The sequence below is a fragment of the Triturus cristatus genome, chromosome 6 (genome assembly GCF_964204655.1).
Source record: "Triturus cristatus chromosome 6, aTriCri1.1, whole genome shotgun sequence".
Classification (NCBI taxonomy): Eukaryota; Metazoa; Chordata; class Amphibia; order Caudata; family Salamandridae; genus Triturus; species Triturus cristatus.
In genome coordinates this window covers 110,255,356-110,272,178 of record NC_140589.1, presented here as the reverse complement: position 1 = coordinate 110,272,178, position 16,823 = coordinate 110,255,356, and the positions used below count along the sequence as shown (strand labels likewise).

Genomic DNA, 16,823 nt, shown 5'->3' with positions numbered 1-16,823 from the left:
CTCTAATTTCTCTTGGAGTTATGTTTTTCGCCTGAACGTGTACTACTTCTAAGAATTAGGTGAAAGCCTACCAACTTTACCTCCGAGACAAAACACATTCTTCCGAGCCCTGGGTAGGATAGCTAGTGCCTAGTAAACACTCAACAGACTGGACCCAAAGATGCTTTTCTCAGCAACGATGAGTATGTAAGAATATAAACACTTCTACAGGCAGCTCCTGGTCTGCGGTGAAAAGTTAGGGGCGCCCATCAGGTTGTATTGTACATCTAACACTTTCCACACAGGTTACACTACAACCATACGCTCTACCAACCATGCAAGGGAGCCCAGGCCTGCAACAAAACAAGCAGAGCATTGAGAACACCCTAATGACTAACATATTATCCAAAACCTAAATACAATGACCGAACGCAAAGCCTAAGCTGAGGAGGGGTGGTAAGAGACAACTAAACTAGTCCTGTATTGTTACTACTGTACTTTGGGACCTCAAAGATACTTGATTGCACTGCCCTCTTCTCCTATTTGAATGATCCACGCTTTGCTATGCGTCTGGCTGAACGGTAGAAGGTGCATAGTCTGGCGTCACTAAGAACCTGCTCTTGTTTTAATATAGAGATAAAAACTACTGACATGCTCAACAAGAGTAAGACAGATGTGAGAACCCGGGAGGGGAGTGCAGCAATGGACGCTCCCCCTGAATGTTATAGAGACAGAAAAGGGTATGGAAAGTGGTGTTGTGTACATAACTGTAAACCATGTATCAATTATCGAAACTGGAACTGTATAAATTGTGATGTACCCTGTCAATTTTTAAGAAACCGAATAATAAAAAAAAACAAAAGTAAGACCGCTTCACAAACAAACAAGCACTGAAAAGCCAATACGTCTCACCTTATAATTCAAGTACCAAGTTATTGGCTTTTCTAATGCTTCTTCGTAAAGCACGTTTACAAAAATGAAAAGAAATTTCAAAATACTAGGTGAAAAGCAAGCAAAATTTAAGGCATCGCCAAACGAAGATGTTCAGTCTTATTAAACAGCATCGTTTTTGTTTCAAATACTTTTCACACACAAACCTCTGAATCAAATGTTAGAACTTAAAGGAACATGCAGCCCGTAATGTATTTTCCACAAGTTTCAGAAGCCAAGGGAGCAGATTGATGTGCTTCCAGGACATGAGAAGAGACACCTTCAGTCTCAAATGCCACTTAAGTGGGGGAGCAGCCTGTCTCTTCCCACAGCACCATAACAGCTACCTTTGTATGTCAAGGCCTGGGCTTTAATACAAGATGTGGAATGCAGTAGATTAATGATTAAACAAAACCCGTTCAAACGCTGCTCTTTGGTCATACCCTTGCAAAAATATACTTATTGCTGTGATTTTATGGAAGTTTTGGGAGGCGTGGGGAGAAACACTAAGAGGGCACTGGGTAGGAATGTGATGAGAGGAGCAGCACATGGAGGAGAGAGCAAGACAACTCCCATGGAGTACTCGGAGAAAAAGAAAACAGTAGTTATCCAACTGTAAGCAATGGAAGGATACAAGTAATCCACAAGTAATCCACTCGAATGGATGGTTTATAAAAGCTATGATGTATGGGAGGGACAAACCAAAGAAGAGGACGGGAAGTCATCAAATAAGAAACGAACAAAAGAGGGGTACAAAAAAAAAGACAACCAATGGTAAGCAAAGTTCAGGCACAAGGTCCTCAAGAGGTCTTTGGACAGTTTAGGGGAGACCTGAAAGTAGTTCCCTAATGTGAGGAGTGAAAGGATACAAGTCAGGCATTCATAAGGGAGGGGGAGGCACAAAAAAAGGAAGACCGACTATTGAATAAGAAGCAGGCAAATGAGTGACAGTAAAGTCAAGCAATGGTAAGCAAGGGGCGGGCTCTAAGCCTACGTATGTATGGGGTATTGTCCTCAAGAGGGCTTGTGGCAACAGAGAAAAATATGCCTATAGTCAAAACCTAAAAACTTTATACGCACATTCACTGATATTAACACAGATGTACACACATTTAAAACAGGAGAGGCACACATAAGATATAAGGGCTTTCCTACCGTCCTATACACATCACAAGGATTAAAAAACACTAAAGCATAACTTCAAACACCGCAGAACCCCACATGTGCAAGTAAACACATCATAGTTATCGCCCCTCCCCTTCGATGCCAGCTACCTTCTCATTTTGTAAAGAAATTGGTTTTTGAATTGGGTAAAAGAAATACTTGTTCACGGCGCTTACAAGCGACAGAAGGATGGTTTGGGGCCGCTACTTATACAGAGATGATTATTATTCAAGTCCTCGCACGCCTTTCAGTTGTATTCGCAAACCCACTTTTCCTCTTTTTCTCGTTAACAGTGCATATCTTAGGTCGGTCATGAATTTGCCCCTACTGGTGACGTAACTATTTTGCTATAAACAAACACAATACTTTCTACAAAAGATACCAAGAGGTTTTACGTAGAGCCCGCGAGAGGTGCATGCCAGGTATTTACTGTCCGCACTCGGGGGGTTGGAGGCTTTGGAAGCCAAGGTGCAGGACTACCCTGGCCTCGGTGCCAGCAATGCGGGGCACGTGCGGAATGGCGCCGGGGGGGGCATACACTCACGCACCCACCGTGAGTCAAATATAGCCAGCCCCTGGCCGCGGCGAACAATGGCCGGGCTTGGGTTACACGGCAGCAGGCTGCCGCTGTTTGTTGTGAGCGGAGGGGGCGCGGGCGGGGCAGAAACACTTGGCTCTGTGCATTAACACCGGCCCTGCTGGCGCGTGTGTGTACCCAGCGCACGCCCAGCCGAGGTGCCCGCCGATGCCAGCTGCAGGGGCGCATCCTTGGGCGGCAGGACTGCGCGCGGCAGCAAACTGCAAGGTGTAAGGACAGGAAGCCCACACAGAAGTAACCCCTGCAAGAGGCAAGGTGTGAGGACAGGACGCCCGAAAGAAGCAAGGTGTGAGGACAGGACGCCCGAAAGAAGCAAGGTGAGAGGACAGGACGCCCGAAAGAAGCAAGGTGTGAGGACAGGACGCCCGCAAGAGGCAAGGTGTGAGGACAGAACGCCCGAAAGAAGCAAGGTGTGAGGACAGGACGCCCGAAAGAAGCAAGGTGAGAGGACAGGACGCCCGAAAGAAGCAAGGTGTGAGGACAGGACGCCCGCAAGAGGCAAGGTGTGAGGACAGGACGCCCGAAAGAAGCAAGGTGTGAGGACAGGACGCCCGAAAGAAGCAAGGTGCGAGGACAGGACGCCCGAAAGAAAGGTGTGAGGACAGGAAACCCCTGTGTAACGATCTGCAGTTTGTCATTTCGACCTGAAACCTGTATGAGGATGTCGTGGGTCTCTCAGCTTATGGAATAAAGCTTCCTTTGAATTCCTCACCTGCTTCTACTCTTCTTTCATTTCGAAGAGCTTACTACACCCTGCAAGAAGCAAGGTGTGAGACAGGACGCCCGCAAGAAGGTGTGAGGACAGGGAGCCCGCAAGAACAAAGGTGTGAGGACAGGACGCCCGCAAGAAGCAAGGTGTGAGGACGGGACGCCCGCAAGAAGTGAGGACGGGAAGCTCAGAAGCAGCAAGGTGTGAGGACAGGAAGCTCGCACAAAGCAAGGTGTGAGGACAGGCAGCTCGCAAGAAGCAAGGTGTGAAGACAGGTAGAAGCAAGGTGTAAGGAAGGATAGGAATCTCCGCCTGACGAAAGGTGCGTGGAGTGTGCGAATCTCCTCCAGCGGAAGGGTGCGTCTCTTGCATGGACAGTAGCAATCTCCGGGAGAGGACAGGTGTGGACAGGAGCAATCGCGTCAGAGGAAGGGTGTGCGGATAGGATCGCTGCACGACGAAAGGTGTGCACAGTAGGAATACAGTAGGAAGTAGTATGCAATTTAAAGCAAGCAGAGAGGTGTGCAGGCATTAAACTTTGTGCAAGTGAAGAGACGCCAAGACATCAACATTTGTTGTGAGCAGAAAGTGGTGTTGGCGGCAATATTCTACGGAAGTGAAAGGTGCTCAAGACATCAGCGTTCTCCACAAGTGCGGAGGTCAAGACTCGATGCCAGCGGGCAGGATGCGGGGCACGCTGCCAGAAGGGAAAGGTGCATGCGAGTGTGACAGCAAAAGTGTACGCAGCTGAGAGATACGCAGACTGTAGGATACATGGCAAGAAAAAACATCTGTGGGATCGAAGCGAAGCTGTAACATCGAAGGACTGTTGGATTTGCCACAGGCGGTAGGATTTGCTGCAAGTGAGCAGAGGCACGGAGAAGATTATATTTCAAGAGTTGGTGTGTGCAGAAAGTAGGAATCACCTCGAGCATACAGGTCTGCAACAAGTAGGCTTTGTCACAAGCGAAAACGTTTGGAACTGTGGAATGCGGCAAGATTAGTAGAAGCTAGGATTAATTGCAAACACAAATGTGTGTAGGGTTGAAGTTATTGAGGGAGAGTGGATACTAGGATTCATGGCAAGTGAAATGGTGTAAAGTGAGGTCTGTCACAAGCAAAATAACTGCGGAATTGCAATAAGCCGAAATGTGTGCAGTGGGCAGGACTGACAGGAAGCGGGATATGTTGCAGAACTGGATCAAGCAAAAATATTGGTGACCCGAACGACTGGCCACATATGAAAAGGTGTGCCAATGCCAAGATTCACCATAGTCGGAAACATTTTCAGACTACAGATTTTGCAAGAATCATTAAGGTGTCTTGGCGACAGAATTAGCAGTCCTCCGAAAGGTGAGTGTATGACAGGATTTGACTCATTTCAGAAGATCAGGGGACAATAGAATTGATCATATCCATAGTGGCTTTTGAACGACTCAATTCACCATAATTGAACAGGTGCATGAATATCAAATTCACAAGAAAACGTGAGAGTAAGATCCTTTGTCTCGATTGAAAAGGTGATAAATAGACATAATTCACCTAAATCAAATAGTAGGGCGTATAACACAGTTTATTCTCCTTGAGAGAAAAGATGTGTCAAAGAAACATGTTAGCGTAATTCATAGAAATTACAGGTCTACAGGATCCATAACAACAAAAAGGTCTTAATGAGACCAAAGCAGATCTTTACTTGAAACGTGTACCGACAACAGAAAAGGAGCGTGGACAAACCAAGAAGGAAAAGTTGTGCCATCTGTATTAAAAAAAATGACAGGAACATCAAGTTCGCAATAATAAAGGCGTGCGCACCCCTAAAGGTCTTTGGCACAATTCCATGGAAAGATTGTTTTGGCGATGACCTGCCCACTGGATATGGTCTTGGTTCGACTTGTGCTACGAGCCACCAGAGGCTGTGAGTAGTGGACCTGGGCCTTACACCGTGAAAGAACTGGAGGCAGGAGTGGCAGAGGGTAACCTGGGGAACAGACCGCAGGAGACGAGGTAGGTACAGGAGCTCTCTTTTTGGGAGAAAGAATACGGAAGGGAGTGTACATGTTGTCTATAAGTGTTGTTTCATTTTTCACTGCGATCTTATTATGTTAGGTTGGTTATGTGTAGTGCACAGAATGGCCCATCACAAAGCCCTGAGAGGAAAAATCAAAGATATAAAAGACACAAAGAAAGGAAGCGTACGCTGGAATGAGAGCAAGGAGCACTGCAGATGAAGTGGTCTTTTCTGAAATGGTAGCATTTCACCAACAATCAGAGTGCTACTGGGGTATGACAAAAGAGGTTGAAGTAGGTGCGTGGAAGTAAGGGGTGATAGTGGGAAGAATCATGGTTGGCAGAAAGTTTCATCACACAGAGAGGTACCAGGGTGGATCACAAGTATGTTTTTTTTGCAATTTATATTAATGTTTACAAATTATTATACAGACACTGATGGCAGTTTTTGAGATGTGAAGGTGCTGTCAAGCTTTCGTCTGCTGTGCTGTGTAGGAAGAGCTGCTAATCTTCTCACAGGCTTGCAATATCATAAATGACCACGTGTCAGGGCCTCATGCACCACACCCAACTCTTCCAATGCAAGACCGTCTATAACCAGAAATACAGGCCCAGAGTTCTGCCTGCACCCACTCGGGACACTTTGAATGCTACAATGCCACAAGAGAGGTACTGAGAGCTACACAAAAGCTATATTGCATAATATCAGGCGAACAGCCAGTAGTGACACTTTGCTACAGCACTGCTCTCCCTTTATTGTCATATCAGACCGGCAGTTCTTAATAGGGGTACCATACCTTAAGAGACAGTGTAGGAGATGTAAACAGTGTGGGTGTATTGTGGATAAGCCAGAGGAACACCCCTTAGTTGGAGTGATATGTCTCAGGAGATAGTGCAGCACACATTAGCTGGTGCTATACCTTTAATGAAAGAAGACAGCACATTCTTAGCAGAGGCAATACATGTATTTGCAGTGCTTTTAACCTGGCTACCTAAAACAGTAAAGCAGTTGTTCACACTCTTCAGTCTTCTTCTCATACGTGGCTGTAATCAATCCACTAGTTCATTCTGTCACTCACTCACCCTCTGTTCGGCTTCAATAATGTCTAGATGCCCTTCCCTAATAAACACTCTCCCCACAGTTCATCTATTCTCTCTCCACTACATCTTGCCATTTGCTCTTCTCCTTATACTTCTGTCTACATTCTCCTTACTTCAGCCCCTTCACTCTTTGCTCCCTTCCTCTAATTCGCCTCGCTATTTCATCTTCTTCGTTACCTGTCAGGTTCTCTCTGTAATTTCTGTATAAGCCTCACCTCTCTTCTCTCCCTATGCTAGTGACCATGCGTCTTGGATTTGCAGGGACTGTCTTGGTTTTTCACCACCTGTCCCAACAAATTTCAGTAAATTTAGAACATGTCCCTGTTTTAAGGGAAGGTCTCTGAACACAGAAAGAGATACGTCTTTAGGTCGAGCATAGCTGCAGCGCGCATGCACTGCTCGCTCTGCGAGGCATGATGTATTGGAGTATGCACTGGAAGCCCCGCCCACTCCCCACCCATATTTGTCATTTGCTTGTGTCACTGTCCTTCATAAATGCTGGCTTGTGATTCGTAAATAGGCTTGTTAGTCCTTCCTAGGTACAGCATTGTTTGCATTTGTTACCTCCTATGAGGACTGGACCTTTTACGTGTTTGTACTCAGCAGCTTTCATTACTAGTTGGTGAGGACTATTTACTTAATTAATGGGTTCTTTGCTTAGCTGCAGAAGCATGCACGACGTGCTGTTTGTGTTAAACATTGTTTTTTTTTCTTAAAACGCGGCACATCGGTAATGCTGTCCGCAAGTCTTTTTTTTAAATGCGGGTTAATATAACAAAATATATATATATTTAAATCGCACGACGTGCTATTTGTGTTAACATTGTACTTTATTTTCTCGCAGCACATCGTTAATGGCGCCAGTGCATCTTCTTTTTAAAATGCAGGTTAATTTAACAACAAAATAAAATGATATATTTATGTTTGCAACACGGGACGCTTTAAGAATAACGTCCGCTCCTTGCTATTGTTAGGGTGCACACACTAAGATCCCGGTCTTTTAAGGGCAGCCAATGCTGCCTCCATGCCGATTCCACAATAGGGAGTGAGGCACAGGGTGGAGCGCGCGTGTGTGGCTCCGAGCAAGCCCTCCTCCGCAAATGCTGACTTGTAGTGCAGTGTAACTGGGATTCGTGGCAGGCAGTCTCTGATGTCATGCCTAGCCGTCTACCTATTTATTAACTATGGCCCACGTGGTTACGGGGTGATACTACACAAACTACAGGGTGAGGGGTAGCAACAGGAAGACCCCTTGGAATCCAAACAAAGTCTAAGAGTGCATTGTTCTTGTTGCGTCCAGTAGCAACACTACAGGCCCAAAAAGGAGTGGGAGCAGTGTAAAAGATTCTGCAAGGAGTGCTACTAGCTGGAAAAAATGTAAAAATTCCCACAGGAAAGTATCAGAAATTGTAGCGACGACGCGTGATAAACCAGCAGGACGCCTTGAAGATTCGATTGCCCACCTCTGAACCATGTGGTGATCTGCATTTTACACATTAGAACCCCAGTAAAGGTATTGCAGCCTTCCTTCCTACTGGTGATAGGGAAAATGATACCACTATATTCTGTCATATTGACACTTATTATTTGCATAGCTCTATGTAAGAAACAAGTTGTGGTAACTGGGGACATTCACAAATGCTCTAGTTAGAGTTAGTAAAGGCATCCACATGCAGCAAAAGTGCAAAACGGTGCTAGTTTACGCTTTCCATGGTGTTTCAAGCTGTATTCTTTTTTAACGTTCCTTTGCGCCCTGTTTTTTTAATTAAATATTGTTGTTATACATGTAAAATGGGGAAAAACGAAACTGCTGAAACCATATATACAAACTGGTTTATTCTAACGAAGTTCCATTCCTGTGCCAATGGTAACGCATTCCCAGGAGCAAGCAGGCATGCATGAAATCACTATTTTATACACCCAACCCCTTTGCGTCCATCACAGTGAGGTACAGAGGCACTGTCATTTACAATGCTAGTAGCTTAAACTTGCGTAAATGCGAGACCTATTGCATTGCAAATGCTTGTTATGTTTGCCAGTGCACAAATACAAAGAAGCCTCTAGCAAAAGCAATTTATTTACCTCAGGTTATACTACATAGAATAGTTACTCACTGGCTGTATTTTTTTATGCTGGTGATCGCTATCAACTGGTGAGTGCTGTCAATTAATTCCAAGCCCACTCATCCTTGCAAATTTGTAGTCGGACTCCAATGTGTGTGCAATGTCCTGTTTTTTAATTTTAATATCTGGTCATCTACCCTAGTGATTTTCCCTCACTCCACCCCCTTCCTTGTCCACCTATTATGTGCTTTATAAGGCAGAGTCCCGCCCATTTCCCTCAATGGAGCGAGACTGAGGCCCTCCCCACACAGTCAATTGAGCAGATTTGGGCTGTATAGACAGACGTCGCAACGCATGTGATTTTGGCAGGCAACTCATGCCCCGGTGGACTCTTGCAGTCTAATAATGGTATTGTTTTCAATCAGATTTCATAGAAATAGCCCTCTTTGTGATTAGTGATGTGCAAAACTTTCATAATTTACTGTAGTGTTATCATTTAAAATTACTGCCGAATTGCACATAATTACATGAAATGCATCTCACATTCAAAAAAATAATCTAAACTGTCCGTTCAGGTAAACATTTAACTTCAAAATGTAATTTTGAGTTGATTTCTGATCGGTCCCACTTAAAGATTACCGTAACCGTCCGCTTTGTAAAAAAAATCTACCTGAAATGCTAATACAATGATTAGGAAGCTGTGGTCTAGCAATCCCACATCGAGAACGTACAATTTTGGGGTCAAGTATCAATGTCGAACTGTAATAAGCATTGGTGATCACATGGTATCTACATCCTCCTGCCTATGGGTGTATAAAGGCCAAAGAACTAAAAAGTTTATATTCCTTGAATTAGAAAGCAATGATACCAAAGCACACAAACACAAAGTCCAGTACATAAGAGTCTATAAGACATTTAGTGCCAGAAGCTCCAGCCAAATACCTGTACACGGACACTCGGTTCAAACAAAGTTGGGGTCTTATCAAGGCTGTCTGTCTACTTACCAAACTATTTAAGTTTTGAGTCTTCTAGTATCGAACTTGGCACACATTATTTCAGATGTTCCTGCTATGACCAATTACGCTGTGGAGATCCTATACTTAACATTACTTATGAGAGTTTGACTTTCTTCCGGTATAGATCACCCATTTTGAATCTATGTGATTTGAGTTTTTTGAGGATTGATATAGAGCCTTGAAAAAGTCACTGTGTGGCGAAACGTGTTGGCTGCCCTTTTGATGTGTAATAAAGTTCACAATTAAGTTATATGTGAAATTTTCGACTGAAGTTAGAATAAATATGTCTGGAACTTTTGGCAATAAAAGGCCTATTGACTCTTATGTACTGGACTACCTAAAATGCTGCTTGCGTTAAAAAATTACCCGAACTGAACATCTTGTGTTAAAATTGCTCCCAGAAATAGTGCAATGTGGCATAACGTACTCTTGGTAATTACATGTACATTTTGTTATGCATAATTACCAACATTATGCCAATGATACCGGCGTAATTAACATTTCGCTCAGGCCTATTTGAGATCAGGGGTTACAAGGGTGGGGAATGGGGTAGAGAAAAGGGTCCACACTGTTTAGAGAGGGAAGAGCTTCACTGGAGGGGGAGAGGGTACCCCCCTCCACTATGGAGTACAGATCCCCATTTTAAAGGGAGGACAGAGTCCCATTGTACAGAGAACGGTGGCAGAGGTCACATTGTAGAGGGTAGATCCTCACTGCTGAGCGAGCACTTCTCCCCTCGCAGAGAGGGTAGAGTCCACCGTAGAGCTCTAATGTATATAACACAGAACCTACATTGTACACCCCAAACGCACGTAGCACCCCTCCCATTTAGTGACCCCCTTCCAAGAGACCACCTACCCTACTTAGCCTTGTCTACCACAAATCACTTAAACACCACTTTTCCCCACATTGTACAGTGAGTGCTACCTTGCTCTGTAGTTAGGTTTGCAGTCTATGACTACACATACCAGTGTAGAGGGCAGACCCCCAGTGGTGCAGCACGTGCTGCAGCACTCCTTCACTTGGAGGTGCTAAAGAAGGACAATGAGAGTTTTAGAACGTCATTTTTTCTACGTAGCATACAATGTTGGCTGGTGCATTAGCGCAGAGGAAATAAGGTTTTTTACAAACCACAGCATATTCTTTCAGTCTGCACACTATCTTTACCTTTGTCTGTCTATAAGGTGATGTAATTTTAGTCTTAAATTAGACTTTAGCTAAATTCTTAGGAAACTCAAAGGCGGTGCAAACAAAGGGTGAATTATCACTCACAAATTTTATAAAACATTTGCTAATTCCTTTTCAGAATGTCACGTATTTTCACGAAGCCCACTGGGTATTCTTAATGTTGGAACATGATGTGAACAAAGTAATAAAATAACAGACCAATACGTATTAATTTTACCTTTATGTCTTACTCTCAAGACGAAAACTGATTTACTGTTAATACTTTTAAAATATTTTTTAATTAAAGTTAGTAAACTGGAGGCCCCTAGATCAACATGTTGTAGGTCAGTGATCACGTTTAGGTACTGCGGCTCATGTAACTTTTTGATCGGAGGACTTCAGTATACTCTATAGGTTGGGTTATATTGCGCTGCACTACTGTGTGCTATGTTATGCAACATAACCTCAGAAGCAGGCTTCCATCTGGGCTGCTAGTTTTGTCCCAGGTTTGGGGTAGATTTGAACCTGTGGAGTAGGTACATGAACCCATTTGACTGGCATGCAATGAAATGGCACAATAAATGCAAATGAGACCTTACGTTTGGCCCCGTCCTGACTGCGAGACCAACTGCACCCGTGCAACACATTATATCCACTCCACACTGTAGTATAATGAAGGTGTGTGTGTGGTATCCTGCTGCTCAGCCAGATTGAGCAGCAGGATACCACACACACAGAACAAACACACACTTGCATGTACGCTTCTGTTCACTCAATAATACTCAATTTTTTTTAAATCTTAAGAATTTAGTGATCTGTTACTACTGGCCGACACCCTGGAAATTGTCCCAGTACCGCAACAGACTACTACCATTGTAGAGGTCAGAATAGTTGGATACCCATTTCACAGCTCAACCCTGTGTAACCCCCATTTCCTTGGACCTTCAGCAAAGGACCCCCCCCGCGCCTTGCGGATGTAAAGATGGGCACAAGCTAAAGGCAGCAGAGCCCCCCACTGTAAGTAGGGCAGAGAGCGTGCAGAGGGTCCTCTCGTCGCCTCTGTCGTGTCCTAAGGGCACCAATAAGGACAGACACAGAGGGTTCTATCAGGACACTTTATTCTCTCGTCCTTACACCAGCTTGCCCTGCACTCGACTACTCGTCCATCCCCTTTCTCCGCCCTTTCCTGTGTCCGGCCATACCTCCGTTCCTCCACCCACTCTGCTCTGCCCACACCAACCACTAGACCACCTCATCTCTACATCTCCCCCTTTGTTAGCAAAATGAGTCACCAAGAATTACATTTCTTCAATCAGCCGCTTGGGCTGGCGGATTGCTTGTCGTGGTCTGAGTGTGCGGCCTTCAGGCACTGCGGCAGTGCCGGCGCCGGATGTCTGTCCTAGGTGGCTGTCACCGTCGCTCTGTGTTTCGGACTGTCGAACTCCTGACAATGTCACTCGCGACTCAAGTGTCTCTTGTAGGCCCGGGCTGCACTTCTGAAAGTGGGACACATTTCTTGTTACACGCCTGTTGTCTGACTCCGCTGTCAGCATGGTACCTCTTTGTCGGGTGACCGTTAGAGGTTCCGCTCTGAACCTACTATCTGTCTTCTTGCATTGCTCCTGCTTGACGACCACGCAGTCTCCCTCGTGGAATGAGAGGGACCGAGCACGTCTCCTGCCATCCGCGTATGCCTTCATGCTTTCTTTGCGAGCTTTGTCGGTGGCTTCCACTTCCCGATGGATGCGGCTGGGGGAAATGGGTCGTAGTGCCCCCTCCCAGGTGGGTATTCGTGTCCGGACTGGGCGTCCCAGCATGAGTGTGGCCGGGCATTTGCCGGTGGTAGCATGCGGTGTCGTCCGGTAGGCTCGGAGCACGTCATTGAGGGCTGCTTGCGGGTCTCTCTTGTCTAGAGCAGCCTGTTGGAATGTCTTTTTGAGAGTGGCCATGAATCTTTCCGCGGTGCCGTTGGCCTGCGGCCATAGTGGTGTTATCCGTCGGTGTCGCACATTCATGAGCGTCAGGAAATCACCGAACTCCCGGCCATTGAAAGGGGGCCCATTGTCTGTTTTCACCTCCGCGGGTATGCCCCATGCTGCAAAGACTTCATCCAGGATGGTAAGCGTGGCAGCCGCGTTGGTGGATGGGACAAAACGGGCGATGGGGAACCGGGAATACTCATCTATGATGACTAACACGTACTTGCCCGACGGCATGGGGCCGTAGAAATCCATGGCCAGTTCTTGCCATACTCCTGGTGGCAGGGGCGTCATCTGAAGTGGTGCTGGCGGGTCTCCTTGCCTTACCACTTGACACTGCAGACAGTCTTTCAGAGTGTTCTCTACCATCTTGTCAAGGAAGGGGAACCAGACACGTTCACGAAGTGCTCTTTTCGTCGTGACTACTCCTCGATGGCTTTCGTGCGCCAGGTTGACGACTCCTTGTCTCAGTTGCTGGGGTATTACAATTCTGTTGTCCCGTAGCAGTAAGCCATCGGGCGTGACAGATAGTTCTTCGCACACATTCCGGAACGCTTGCCACTCCTGACGCTTTGTGCTGTCACCCCTCCCGTCTTCCGGTTCTTCATGCCGCCACCTATTTGTTCGGACCCTTCGAATCACCTGTTGTAGCATGGTGTCTTGCTGGGTGGCGTCCAGGATGGCCTCTAGGGGGACTGCTGGCGGTCGTGCGTGGTCCACCACAAAATGGATATATTCGTCTGCCATGGACGGTGTGAGTCTCTGCGAGTCTTCCGGGTGACGCGACATGTAGTCGGCTGTGTTGGCAGCCTTTCCTGGCTTGTGCACGATTGTGAATGTGTATTCCTGCAGACGGAGTCCCCACCTCTCGATGCGTGGTGGCATTTTGGACCGGGGGTTGCCATAAATTGTGACGAGCGCCTGGTGGTCTGTTACCATGGTGAAGTGCTTCCCGTAGATGAACACGTGGAAGTGCTCACACGCCCACACGACCGCAAGGCTCTCCTTTTCCGGTTGGGAGTAGGCCTTCTCCGTGTCGGAGAGGCTCTGGCTGGCGTGTGCCACAATGTGGCGGTTGTCCGTGTCCTTGTCATATTGAGCCAGGATGGCTCCCAGCCCAACGGGGCTCGCGTCCACTGTGATTTCGGTCTTGCGATCCGGGCTGAAATAAGCTAGGCTTTCCACTGTGCCCACAGCTTTCTTTATGTCCTGGAATGCTTGCTCGCATTCAGGGGTCCACTCAAACGTCTGCCCCTGTTTGGTGAGAGTGCGAAGTGGGTGACTGATGGTGGCATAGTCCTTAATATATCTTGAGCAGTAACTCGCCATGCCGAGGAACGACCGCACATCACTGACGTCAAGTGGACTCTTGGTGCTGTTCAGAGTACTCACTTTGTCAGGGTCTGGTTGCATTCCGGCTCCTGAAAAGATGTGGCCAAAGAATTTCAGTTGCGACTGATGGAATTCGCATTTCTCCCTGTTGAGTGTGAGGTTGGCTTCCAGTAGGGCATGACAGACCCTGTCTAAGGCTGTGTCGTGGATTTGGAGTGTTGCTCCATAGACGAGAATGTCGTCGCTGTAGTTCAGCGTATTTGGGATGTGGTGTATCGTTTGCCGGATGGCTTCTTGGAAAATTTCTGCGGCTGATGAAATGCCAAAGTTCAGTCTCTTGTATCTGAACAACCCCAGATGTGTTGCAAACGTCGTGATATATCGGGAACTCTCGTGTAGTTCCAGCTGATGGTAGCCTTTGTTTAAATCCAGCTTGGAAAACACCCTCGCCCCATTGAGGGCGGCGATCATGTCACTTAAGTGCGGCCCCGGATGACGCTCTCTCTCAATGGCGGTATTGGGCATTCTCATGTCCACACAGAGTCGCACTTTCCCTGGTGTTCCCTTCTTCGGTACTATCACGACTGGAGAAACCCACGGTGTGGCGCCCTCTGTCCGTTCGATGATGTCGGCGTCCAGCAGATCCTGCAGCTCTTCCTCCACTGCTTGCTGGAGGTGGAACGGTACCTTCCGCGGGTGTTGGGCAACCGGGCGGACCTGGTCGTTTATGTGGAGGCGGATCTGGCCCCTATTCATTTTTCCGAGTCCGGAGAACAGCCTCGGGAACTTGTGAATGGTGTCATTGTCACTGGTGACGCGGTACAGGATTTCCACCAACTTCAGCCGTTCAGCAGTCGGGAGACTGAGGAGACAGTCAGCTTCCGGTCCCTCGATGACGTGAATCACAGCCGGAATAGATGTTGTCTGATGCCTTAGTGTCGTGGGAAACTTTCCAAGGCAAGGGAGTGGCTTCCTGGACATCCAGGTGTAGACACGCACATGTGCGGGATTGAGCCGAGGCCGAGGGTTCATCTTTTTGTATTCCGTGACTGGGATGTAGTTGAGGGATGCTCCACTGTCCATTACGAATTTCGTAGGATGCGTACCAACGCTGATGTCAAGCCGAGGGTATTTTTTTAGTTGGTCTGGATCGGCGATCATGTTGGCATATTCAACGGAGTACTCATGGTCACTTGAAAGTGATTCGGAGTCTCTGGATGGTGACCGTCTAGACCATCGTGAGGACCGCGACTCCCTGCTGGACTGGGAGGACTTGGAGGAGGACTTCCGGCGGTCTCGTACCGCGCGCGCGTGATGGCGGCGCGTCTCGCCTCTTGGTGACCTCGCGGAGGCTTTTTCTTTCTCCCGCCGGTAGTCCCCGCACATTGTCTCAAAATGGTTGTCGCGACCACACTTGTGGCACTTCTGTCCCAGGGCCGGGCATGCCCCGATGTGTGGGAAGTCGTAGCCACACCGGTAGCATCTTCTCAGCGGCGCCTTCTTCCCATAGTCTTGACGCCGGCTTCTCTTCCCCGAGTCGGGCCGTCGATGGCCAGAGCGACGGGGGTGTCTCGATGGCGGCCGAGTTTGCCGTTCCCGTTCTTTCGACCCCCGGCGAGGGCGGTCGGTGCGCACTTGACACACTACCTCTTTGCGATCCACGCGCCCTGCCTCCATGGTCTTGGCTTGTTCTTCCGTCTGATCATGGAGCCTTGTGATCTCTTCTATTTCATCCAATGTGTGGCTCTTTTTGAGTAGCTTCCTGCGTAGCGTCTCTGACTGGCAACCGTCGATCACCCGCAGGCGTATGGCGTCGTCCGTCGAGAACTTGTCGAATTCACAGTGACGCGCCAGTCGCCGCAGCCTTGTGATGTACGAGCCCATGACCTCATCCTTTTCCTGTCGCGCTCTTTGGAATACGTAACGTTCGTAATCTACGTTCTTCTTGTGCACAAACTTCCGATCCAGTGCTGCACGCACGCTTGCATACGTTCCCGCGTCTGCGGCAGGAAGTTCCTTAATCATCTTGCTGATGTCCTTGCCCACGAGGTTCCGAAGTGCGATCATTTGATCTTCGTCCCCTATCACCTTCGAGCCCTTAATGTAGTCCTCAAAGTCCTCAATCCACTCTTCCCAGCGAGGGCCCATGCTGCTCCCAACCACAAGCGCCAAGGGTTCTGGGGGGCGCAGGTGCGACAGCCCCATGATGATCGGCTTCGCATCCTGGCGCGCCGGAGAACGAGCAGGGGATCCGTGGTTCGACATCGTGGTGCACGTGCGATGTGCGCAGCGTCGGCGCAATGCAGGCCCAGGGACTCCTACGTGGAATCTTGTAAACTAGTCTCAGGTATGTTCCTTGTTTCTTCTTCTTCTTCTCTCACTGTTTTTCACTTTTTTTTTTTTTTTTTTGTATTGGCCTGTGCTTGTTTAAATTTCAGCTTTGCCTGACTTCAAAATGGCCGCCCGGGTCTATTTGCATGGGGCGTCTGAAAGTTCGCCTGACTTCAAGATGGCCGCCGGTTGAATAACGCGCGTAGGCATCCCACGTGGTGCCGGGCTCTCACTCCATTCATTTCAGGACTACGCGCTGCTCAGGCGGCCCCTCTCATCATCCTCTTCACTCACTGTTCGGCAGCAGGTAGGCGGGCGGGGTCTCTCGACGACGGGTTTCTCTTCGCGCTCACTGCTCCAATCTGCCTCGGGGGACGCGCGCGTCAGCGTCGTCGCTTCCCTTTCTGCCGTTCCTGGTGCCGGCTTCTCCTCAGGCAGGGCGCGCCT

The 16,823-nt window shown here is 47.8% G+C and overlaps 1 protein-coding gene across 1 annotated transcript in view; it reads left to right on the top strand.

The window, feature by feature from the left end:
- Nucleotides 1-3,873: 3,873 nt before the first annotated feature.
- DLK2 (delta like non-canonical Notch ligand 2) overlaps nt 3,874-16,823 on the top strand; it is a 249,454-nt gene continuing 236,504 nt past the window's right edge. The window contains exon 1 of the mRNA XM_085610310.1: nt 3,874-5,384. The gene's annotated coding sequence lies outside the window, so the exon portion shown is untranslated. The remainder of the gene's footprint in view (nt 5,385-16,823) is intronic.